Genomic DNA, 11,488 nt, shown 5'->3' with positions numbered 1-11,488 from the left:
ATTTTAGGTGCAAAGGACAGCCAACTCAAACTGACTTTGAGAAATGGAGGAATGGGCCCTGGCTGGGTTGGCTCACTTGGTTGGAGTGTCCTCCCATATCCAAAACATTGCAGGTTGGATTCCTGGTCAGGGTGACCCCTGGTCTGGATGCATACAATCCCCAGTCCAGGCATGTGTGAACTCTGGTTTGGGCGGGCATGTACCAGAGATAGCCAATCAATGCTACTCTCTTTTATCGACGTTTCTCTCTCTCTCTCCCTGTCTCCCTTTCTCTCTCTCTAAAAGCAATGAAAAAAATGTTTTTAGGTGAAGATTTAAAAAAATAGAGAAATGGGAGTATTTGTGCACTGTTGGTGGAAATATAAATTGGTGCAGCCATTGTGGAAAACAGTATAATATTTCATCAAAAAATTAAAAGTAGAGCTGCCATACAACCCAGTAATCTTACTTCTGGGGATATATCCAAAGGAAATGAAAACAGGATATCAAAAGATAGCTGCACTCCCATGTTCAAAGCAGCATTATTTACAACAGCCAAAACCTAGAAACAACCCAGTGTCCATCAATGGAGGACAGGACAAAGAAGATGTGAGATGCGCGCACACACACACACACACACACACACACACACACACAATGGAGTGTTATCAGCCATGATAAAGAAGAAAATCTTGCCACTTGGGCAACATGGATGGATATTGAGGACATTATGCTAAGTGAGATAAGTCAGGCAGAGAAAGAGAAATATCTCAAGGTCACTCAGACCCGGAATCTAAAAAAAAAAAAGTCAGACTCATAGTAGAAAACTGGTTGCAGTTGCTAGGAGGTGGGGGAGGGGAATTAGGGAGAGGTTGACAAAAGGGTGCAAACTTTCATTTCTAAGGTCTGAGGGTCTACTGTGTAACATGGTGAATATACACTGTGTTGTATACTTAGAATTTACTAAGAGAGTAGTAGAAATTGAATGTTCTTAACATACATATGAAAATAAATATGTGAAGTGATGGATGTGTTAATTAACTAGATGGGAGGAAGACTTTCACAATGTGTACTTACATCACATCACCGTGATGTACACTTTAAGTGTTTTACAAGTATATCTCAAAAAGCTGGGGAAGATAAATAAAAAATGGAGAAGTGCACAAAATAGGCACATGCAAGTAAAGAGTTCAGCAGAGGGCTCGAGTCAGGCGGCTGCATCCCTGCTGTCATCAGGGACTGCCTCCTCAGTGCTCAGCATAGATCAAAATTTATGTGGCTACATTCTCAGGCAGGGTCCCCTGGTGGTGGCAAGATGTCTACCAGCAGCTCCCAACTTGCAGCCAAGTGGCTTCACACCCCCAGAAACCAAAAGGCATCTCCTTGATGACACCAAGCAGAATCTCAGGGGTGATTGGCTTGTCTTGTGTCATGTGACCATGCCCCCCAACCACCTTAGTCAAGCATGCTCTTCTCTGACATGCCAGGCCTGTGTCATATGCTCCCATCTGAAGCCTGGAGTGACAATCTTCCCCCAACCCCTGTTATCCCCCAAAGATAATAAATCTTCCCTAAGATAGCAAAGCGGGTGCTGGGAAGGCCAAATCCACAGATCACTAGAGAAAAGTAGGGTCTCCAGCTTGTTTAAACACAGAACCCCATCCTCAAACTACAGCTCACACAGGCACCCAGTGCCTGATGCAGAAGAAAGCTTAAGTTGCTTTGGTTGAGGGAGTGAAGCAGTCCAGGACCCCCACCCACATACTTCTTTCTCTGCAGACCTCAACTGAGATATTTAAGGGCCCATCCAGCTGCCTAGAATCAATGTTCCAGTGGCATCTGGGGGGTGGGGACTTAGGGATTGTACCACCAATGGCAGCCTGTGAACAGAAATACCATGCCAACCTGCCTTTTCCTGCAGATAGACCCCCTAGCTCACCTTGCCCAACCACCCACCTGACAGTTTAATACCTCTTCAGCAAAGCAGCCTCATCCTCCTCCTCCACACCTCCATGGTAAGGGAACTCATTCTCCTGACACTCTTTACTCCAGTCTGACTGGGACTATGAGCTTTGCAGGGGCAGAAATGGTGCATGTTGTCACTGTTGTGTCCCCAAGCTAGTGCAGAAGGTTCAATAAATAATGGGTGGATGCACAAATGAATGCATGGGTGAACAGGACAGACAGATGGATGGATGGATGGATGGATGGATGGATGGGCAGAAGGACAAATGGATAAATTAAAAACATATCTTCAAAATGGCATATCTCTTTCCCAGAAACTGAGACCAGGAAAAAAAACACTTACTGGGACAGAGCTAACACCTCCCTTCAGTGTCACCCAAACATGCACAGAAGGTCCTGGCCCTTCTGCCTTCTGACCCACACAGACTTGCTTCTGTCCTACCCACCCCATTTCAGGACTGCCCTACAGACACTGGGGGAGGTAGTGACCAAAACCTCTGGGGTTGCCTCTCTAAGCTGAGGGGTCCAGCTCCTCCAATTACATTCTATGAAGTGAAGTCTCTACTGTCTGGCTGTTCCTCTGGACACAGTGCAGCCTATACCTGTTTTTTCCTCAAAGATCTCAGCTGCAGCATTTAGGAGATTCTGGACTATACATGGGAAGAGGCAGCAATCACCTTCCTCTGTCTTGCCTCTGTGCCTTAAGTGACATGGCTTGGAATGCATTTGTGTGGCTACACCACCCAGGTGCTAAGCTCTGACCACCACGGGTAGTGCTAAGCCATATCTTCTGATCCTGGCCATAAGACAGCTTACTTTTTGCATCCAAGTGCTGCAATTGCCCTTTATCACTGTCAGTGTGACAAGACCATTTGGATTCCTGAGTTATTTTATGGTCTGTCTGTGGCTTTGGGTCATCTGTAACTTGGCACAGCCATGGGCAGGATATGGTGGCACTTAGCCTGGAGAGACCATGACAGAGGGGAGAAGTGCTCTAGCCTCACCTTTGATGGAGAGGGAAGGGCAGCACAGTGTCCTCGTCATAACTGCCTGAGTCAGACTCTGACACACAATCTTCTTCTAAGTGTTTTCTTTCCATACTTGCTTCCCCTTATCTTAGCTTGAGCCATGGTCCCCTCCTGCCAGAAGTATCCTAGGGAGTCACTGACAAATGTGTGGGACACGAGTGTATTCTGTGCTTTACAAATGGGAAACCTGAGGCCTGTGGAAAAGGTGTACCTTGACAATACCTCCCTGAGCAGCAGCAACCAGGTGGGATGTCCCTTCTGTGAACACAACTGTACATGTCACAGGCAGACCCAGCCCTTATGAGCCAGGCGACCTTGGCCAATGCACTCTCTGGTCTCATTTTGCCTCATTGAAATATGGTGCTGTCCCCGATTTCCGGGCAAGATGGAGGCATAGGTAGATGTGCTTTGCCTCTTTACACAACCAAAAGACGGACAACAACAAATTTTAAAACAAAAAATAACCAGAAAAGCCAGAAAATTGAACCATGTGTAAGTCTGACAACCAAGGAGTTAAAGAAGAAACATTCATACAGACCAGTAGGAGGGGTGGAGATGGGCAGCCAGGGTGGAGAGGACATGCAGCAAGGCAATGGCTGGCAGACCTGGGCAAGCAAGGTGGCAGCTGGCAGAGCGGGCAGTCCCACATTTGCTTGTGGATAAACCAGGAGCAACAACTGGTGAGCAAGACAGACCACACAACCCAGGGTTCCAGCACGGGGAAATAAAGCCTCAAAACCTCTGACTGAAATAACCTGTGGAAGCTGCAGCAGTGGGAGAAACAAGAAACTCCCAGCCTCACAGGACAGTGCGTTGGAGAAACCCACAGGGTCCTAGAATGTACACAAACCCACCCACCTGGGAATCAGCACCAGAGTGGCCCACTTTGCTTGTGAGTAGTGGTGGAAGTGAGTGAAAGCTGGCCGAGAGCCGAGCAAGCGGCATTGTTCCCCCTCTGACCCCTCCTCCACATACAGTGCCACAACACAGCAAAGAGGGATGCCCTGCCCTGGCGAATACCTAAGGCTCCGCCCCTTACAACCTAACAGGTGTGCCGAGACAAAGAAATATGGCCCAAATGAAAGAACAGATCAAAGCTCCAAAAATACAACTAAGCAATGAAGAGGTAGCCAACCTATCAGATGCAGAGTTCAAAACACTGGTAATCAGGATGCTCACAGAATTGGTTGAATTTGGTCGCAAATTAGATGAAAAAAAAATGAAGGATATGCTAAGCGAAATAAAGAGAAATATACAGGGAACCAACAGTGAAGGAAAGGAAACCAGGACTCAAATCAATGATTTGGAGTGGAAGGAAGAAATAAACATTCAACCAGAACAGAATGAAGAAAGAAGAATTCAAAAGCATGAGGAGAGGCTTGGGAACCTCTGGGACAACTTTAAACATTCCAACAACCAAATCATAGGGGGTCCCAGAAGGAGAAGAGGAAGAGCAAGAAATTGAAAACTCATTTGAACAAATAATGAAGGAGAACTTCCCCAATGTCGCAAAGGAAATAGACTTCCAGGAGGCCCAGAAAGCTCAGAGAGTCCCAGAGAAGTTGGACCCAAGGAAGCACACACCAAGGCACATCATCATTACATTACCCAAGATGAATGAGAAGGAGAGAATCTTAAAAGCAGCAAGAGGAAAGGAGATGATTACCTACAAAGGAGTTCCCATAAGACTATCAGCAGATTTCTCAAAAGAAACCTTGCAGGCAACAAGGGGCTGAAAGAAGTATTCAGTCATGAAAAGCAAGGACCTACATCCAAGATGATTCTGTCCAGCAAAGCTATCATTTAGAATGGAAGGGCAGATAAAGTGCTTCCCAGGTAAGGTCAAGTTAAACGAGTCCATCATCACCAAGCCCTTATTCTATGAAACGTTAAAGGGGCTTATCCAAGAAAAAAGAAGATGATCAAAAGTATGAACAGTAAAATGACAAGGAGTCCACAACTATCAACAACTGAACCTAAAAAATACAAAAACAAAAAACAAACTAAGCAAACAACTAGAACAGGAACAGAGTCACAGAAACAGAGATCACACTGAGGTTTATCAGTGGGGTGGGGAGGGGAGAATGGAGGATAGGTACAGGGAATAGAAGTATAATTGGTAGATATAAAATAGACAGGGGGATGTTAAGAATAGTATGAGAAATAGAGAAACCAAAGAACTTACATGTACGACCCATGGACATGAACTGTGGGGGGTGGGGGATGCTGGTGGGAGGGGGAGTGTGCAGTGCAGATGGGAATAAAGGGGAGCAAAAAATAGGACAAGTGTACTAGCATGATCAATAAAATATACTTAAAAAATATTAACCTCATCTCTTTTCACCCTGTTTCATTCTAGCCATGCTGGTACCTCACTGCTCTTTGAGCTTGCCTAACATGATTCTGCCTCAGGGCCTTTGCACATCCTGTTTCCTCTTCTGGATTCTCTTCCCTCAGATAGCCAAAATATGTTTTTTATTTTCTCAACAGCACAAATTGTATTGCCTGAGAGATGTTCCCTGGCCATCCTAGTTAATCTATACTTGCCCACCTACATCTCTGTATTATCCTTTTCCTCTTCATTACAGACTTTTGGAATTTTTCTTTTTTTATGTTTTTATTTACGTATATAAGGTCCAGCTCTTTCAGAGGCATAGTGGGGCACCAAGTGAAGGTAGCCATTGGCACTGGCTGTACATCAGCCCTGGTTTCTCCATGACAGGAAAACATGGACATTCTCTGTACCATCCCTGCAGTTTCCTTAGAGTCTAGGCCAGTGTCTGGACATGAGACTAGAATAACCATGAACTTGGAAGCAGGTGAACCAAAAGGTAAATACTCTTGTCCTCTTATTCAACAGAACACACAGCAGACAGTATGAGAGAGGATGCAGTGGATCTGACTTCTGTCTCTGAGTCTCAGTTTCCTCAGGTGGCAAATGGGAATAATGCGTCCTGATGACCATGTGTACCCTGAACAAGGAAAATGATGATGTACGAAAAGTGCCCAGTGCTATGTCTGGCACATGACAGTGAGAACACTCAGAGTTCTTGCCCATTTCTCTGCCTGGGGTTCTATTCTTCATACTCAACACAGATGACCTCATTGGACCCTCACAACACGATTTTTCTTTTTTTAAGTATATTTTATTGATCATGCTAGTACACTTGTCCTATTTTTTGCTCCCCTTTATTCCCATCTGCACTGCACACTCCCCCTCCCACCAGCATCCCCCACCCCCCACAGTTCATGTCCATGGGTCGTACATGTAAGTTCTTTGGTTTCTCTATTTCTCATACTATTCTTAACATCCCCCTGTCTATTTTATATCTACCAATTATACTTCTATTCCCTGTACCTATCCCCCATTCTCCCCTCCCCCTCCCCACTGATAACCCTCAGTGTGATCTCTGTTTCTGTGACTCTGTTCCTGTTCTAGTTGTTTGCTTAGTTTGTTTTTGTTTTTGTATTTTTTAGGTTCAGTTGTTGATAGTTGTGGACTCCTTGTCATTTTACTGTTCATACTTTTGATCATCTTCTTTTTCTTGGATAAGCCCCTTTAACGTTTCATAGAATAAGGGCTTGGTGATGATGGACTCGTTTAACTTGACCTTACCTGGGAAGCACTTTATCTGCCCTTCCATTCTAAATGATAGCTTTGCTGGACAGAATCATCTTGGATGTAGGTCCTTGCTTTTCATGACTGAATACTTCTTTCAGCCCCTTGTTGCCTGCAAGGTTTCTTTTGAGAAATCTGCTGATAGTCTTATGGGAACTCCTTTGTAGGTAATCATCTCCTTTCCTCTTGCTGCTTTTAAGATTCTCTCCTTCTCATTCATCTTGGGTAATGTAATGATGATGTGCCTTGGTGTGTGCTTCCTTGGGTCCAACTTCTCTGGGACTCTCTGAGCTTTCTGGGCCTCCTGGAAGTCTATTTCCTTTGCGACATTGGGGAAGTTCTCCTTCATTATTTGTTCAAATGAGTTTTCAATTTCTTGCTCTTCCTCTTCTCCTTCTGGGACCCCTATGATTTGGTTGTTGGAATGTTTAAAGTTGTCCCAGAGGTTCCCAAGCCTCTCCTCATGCTTTTGAATTCTTCTTTCTTCATTCTGTTCTGGTTGAATGTTTATTTCTTCCTTCCACTCCAAATCATTGATTTGAGTCCTGGTTTCCTTTCCTTCACTGTTGGTTCCCTGTATATTTCTCTTTATTTCGCTTAGCATATCCTTCATTTTTTTCATCTAATTTGCGACCAAATTCAACCAATTCTGTGAGCATCCTGATTACCAGTGTTTTGAACTCTGCATCTGATAGGTTGGCTACCTCTTCATTGCTTAGTTGTATTTTTGGAGCTTTGATCTGTTCTTTCATTTGGGCCATATTTCTTTGTCTCGGCACACCTGTTAGGTTGTAAGGGGCGGAGCCTTAGGTATTTCGCCAGGGCAGGGCATCCCTCTTTGCTGTGTTGTGGCACTGTATGTGGAGGAGGGGTCAGAGGGGGGAACAATGCCGCTTGCTCGGCTCTCGGCCAGCTTTCACTCACTTCCACCACTACTCACAAGCAAAGTGGGCCACTCTGGTGCTGATTCCCAGGTGGGTGGGTTTGTGTACATTCTAGGACCCTGTGGGTTTCTCCAACGCACTGTCCTGTGAGGCTGGGAGTTTCTTGTTTCTCCCACTGCTGCAGCTTCCACAGGTTATTTCAGTCAGAGGTTTTGAGGCTTTATTTCCCGTGCTGGAACCCTGGGTTGTGTGGTCTGTCTTGCTCACCAGTTGTTGCTCCTGGTTTATCCACAAGCAAATGTGGGACTGCCCGCTCTGCCAGCTGCCACCTTGCTTGCCCAGGTCTGCCAGCCATTGCCTTGCTGCATGTCCTCTCCACCCTGGCTGCCCATCTCCACCCCCTCCTACTGGTCTGTATGAATGTTTCTTCTTTAACTCCTTGGTTGTCAGACTTACACATGGTTCAATTTTCTGGCTTTTCTGGTTATTTTTTGTTTTAAAATTTGTTGTTGTCCGTCTTTTGGTTGTGTAAAGAGGCAAAGCACATCTGCCTATGCCTCCATCTTGGCTAGAAGTCCAACTGAGATGGGGCTGATTAATTAAAGATTCCTAAGAAAGAAAGAAGTTTGCCTCTCCAGGTAGTATCCGCTCCTCCAAAGCATGGTAAATTGTGTTTGAAGAAGGATACATAGCACCAATCACTTTTGATCCCAGAACATTCTACATAAAAACTAACACATAGTTACTGGGAGTATGAACTGGTGTTAATATCCAAACATTGAAAATGCACATTCTGATCCCACCAGGCCAAGTGGTGGGGCCTCACTTTCCTTTTCGCCACCTTGAAGCCTGTGGAGCCTGCCAAGAACAGGACTTCTACAATGACAAATACGTCTGGAAGTGAGTATGTCCACGGCCATTTCTGCTGGCTATCAATGGGGTCTCTGGGACCAGAGGGAGCACACAGCTCTTCTTAAAATTCTTTATGCTCCAGATGAAACTGAATTCTATCTAGGCAAGAGATGTGCTTCTGTGTATGAAGCAAAGAAAAACACAGTGACTCCTGGTGGTGACCAAACAAAACCAGAGTAGTACGGGGAATGGTAACTCGTGCTCATGGAAACAGTGGCATGGTTCGTGCTAAATTCCAAAGTAACCTCCCTGCTAAGGCCATTGGACAGCGAATTCGTGTAATGCTGTACCCCTCAAGGATTTAAACTGATTGATAAGTAAATAACAACCCTGACTGGTGTGGCTCCATTGGTTGGGGGCCCTCTGGCAGGGCAAAGGATTCCAGGTTGAGGCATGTGGTTGGTTGCAGGTTCAGTCCCTCATCAAGACACAAAACAGAGCCAACTGTGAATGTTGCTCTCAAATGTCAATGGTTCTCATCCTCTTTTTCTCCCTCCCTTCCCTCTCTCTAAAATATATAAATAACATCTATTTTAAAGAGTAAATAAATAAATAAAAATGCACATTGTTTTAATAAAAAAATTTAGCTGTAATGATGGTCATGCACGTTTAATTACAGCAGAGAAAATCTAGAAAACACTCAAGTGTCAACAGAGAATTTGTGTGTATTATTATACCATGTCAAAGTCATGGGATATGATGTGGTCATGTGAGATGATGCTGTGGAGAAATGTTTACTAAATGGAAAGATATGCATTATATACAGTTAAAATGAAAAATACATGGTCCCTTCTTTCTAAATATAAATCTATATGTATAGCCATAGCAAATGCTAAGGATCATCTCTGAGGAAATTGCAGGCAAGTTTTGGTCTTCCTTTGGTTTATCTGGGGTTTTCCCCCTCTGAAGTTAGTTCAGTCCCTCTAAGTTATGTTTAAATAGGAACTTTAAAGAGATGCATCACTTTTTGGTTCTATAGCCAAGACAGTATGGGGTGGGCCGTGGTTCTGAGAGATGTGACAGGTATGGTGGTCACTGCCATGAGTCAGTGCACCATCCGCAGCTTTCTGGTGACATGCTGACCACAGCTGAGTTCTCTAATAGGACGTTTTCATGGGCTAGGGGCTGATCTGAAGGGAAGGAAGGTGCAGGGGCTGGGCTGGGCACACCAGCCAGCCCTGACACCAATAGCATCCATACAGCAGTGCCCCAGTGACACACACCCTGTGTCAAAGCATGCCCCTCACAGCCTCCCTTCATGTCTACAGCAACACAATCTGGAAGATACTGTTGTCCCCACTTCAAAGATAGGGAAACTGAGGCTCAGAGAAGGGCACCAATTCACTTGAAGTCTCACAGCTAAGCAGCACCAGAGCCAGGACCCAAATTCAGTCCAGGAGGACTCCAGAGGACATGTGATTGGAAAAGAGTGCCAACTTACAGCCAGGATCCCGCCTGCCAGCTCAACATCTCTCAGCTCCTACCATAGCCTCATGATGGGAAACTAGGCACAGAGAGTTATACAACTCACCTGAGACCACAAAGCCTGCAAGTGTCAGAGCCTGGAACTACACATCCCCACTCACACCCCAGCTTCCACAGAGGGGGATATCAAGAGGAGCTGAGGAGAGCCACCTCCTCTCCCTAAGGTCTTGGTGGGGAAACTGAAGCAGTTGTGGGTGGTTGCTGGGAGCTACTGATGATCCCCTTCTCAGGCATCCCTGCCTCTCTGCCTGACCCTCTCTAGAGACTGAGGATCTTGGGTGTGGATTGATCAAAGTATCCACAGGAGGTGCTCCCAGAGCCATGGGGTCTCACGAGGAAGCCCAAAGAGGCACCGTGACTTTCCCAAGGTATCACAGCACAGTAGCAAGGCAGGGACCATGGACCTTCTCCCCAAGCACCACAGACTGGAGTAAGGGGGTTGTCAAGGGGAAGGAAGGAGAAAGCCTGCCTTTTCCAGGCAGAGAGAGATTCCTCAAGTCTAGCAAACAGCGTCACCAGGCCAGGACACTGTGGCCTCCAGAGTCACCGTCTCTGTCCTTCATGACCTCATCTCTTGGCTGGGCCCCAGCACAGCACGTGGTGCCCAGAATCAATACCTCTTGGCAGGGCCCAAGCCTCACTTCTCTTCTCTTCCTTATATTCAACTCCCACCCCCACTCCTGCCGCAGGTGGCCCTGCCCAGCAGCAAATAGACTGGCCACCTGCCTCCTGCTCTAAGACAGGAAGTTGAGTCAGAGCCACCACCACTGCAGTCTTGAAGTGAAGCCCCAAAATCTTCAAGGAGCTCAAATTGATGCTCATTCCCAGTCGCTGGGAAAAGGCAGCCTCCTTTCAAGTTCAAAAACTTCCCCACGCTCTCCGTCCCATGGCAGGCAGCTCACTTGGGCCAGTTTTTTTATGCTTCAAGAGGGGTGGTGAATCCAGCTTACAGAGTGGCTGTGGGGCTCCACTGTCAAACGCAGTGCCTCAAAACAGTAGGTGCTTAATAAATGCTAAGTCCCTCCTCCCTTTAGTCTGGATACTTATAAAGCAGGTTTGGGGCTATCACACTCAACAGCAGCCATGTGAAGTAGGCTTAGTGGAGACAAATGACTCCTACAGGTGGGGAAGAGGAGGTTTGGGGACAGGTTTATAACCCAGCACTTTACGACATCCAAATGCAGTTCAAGGCTGCATATCAGTGCCTGGGCTGGAAAGCCTTTTGGCTACTTGTCACCAGTTCACTCCCCATTCACAGATGGGAAGGCCAGGGCTTAGAAAGGTCAAGGCAGTGCTGAAGGTCACAGAGCAAGTCAAAGGCAGAGGCTGACTGGAGCCTGGTGCCCACACTTCCAGGGCAAGGGGCATGGCAGTCTTCAAGGCCTTGGACTCTAGGATGCTGTGACGGGATGGGCCCTGCCACTGCAGTCACACTTATCTTTTGGGAGCACCCTTGCCCTCATGGTGCCCCAAGGGATCGATTGCCCTGTGTCATGCACGTGGCTTCTCCAGGGCAGGTCCCTGTTGCCCAGGCACCACCAGCATCAGGGCGTTAAGACTCAGTGTCCTGGGAGGGGGAAAGAGAAGTGAGACTCTGACTAGGCTGGGGCTGTTAA

At 46.4% G+C, this 11,488-nt stretch overlaps 1 pseudogene; it reads left to right on the top strand.

The window, feature by feature from the left end:
• Positions 1–8,381: 8,381 nt before the first annotated feature.
• Positions 8,382–8,692, top strand: LOC123827456 (annotated as a pseudogene).
• Positions 8,693–11,488: the final 2,796 nt, after the last annotated feature.

This window comes from Phyllostomus hastatus, unplaced genomic scaffold (assembly GCF_019186645.2).
Source record: "Phyllostomus hastatus isolate PE091 unplaced genomic scaffold, TTU_PhHast_1.1 phas_contig_86, whole genome shotgun sequence".
In the NCBI taxonomy this organism is placed as follows: Eukaryota; Metazoa; Chordata; class Mammalia; order Chiroptera; family Phyllostomidae; genus Phyllostomus; species Phyllostomus hastatus.
Note: the sequence above shows the minus strand (reverse complement) of the source record. Positions and strands in the feature narration are given on the sequence as shown.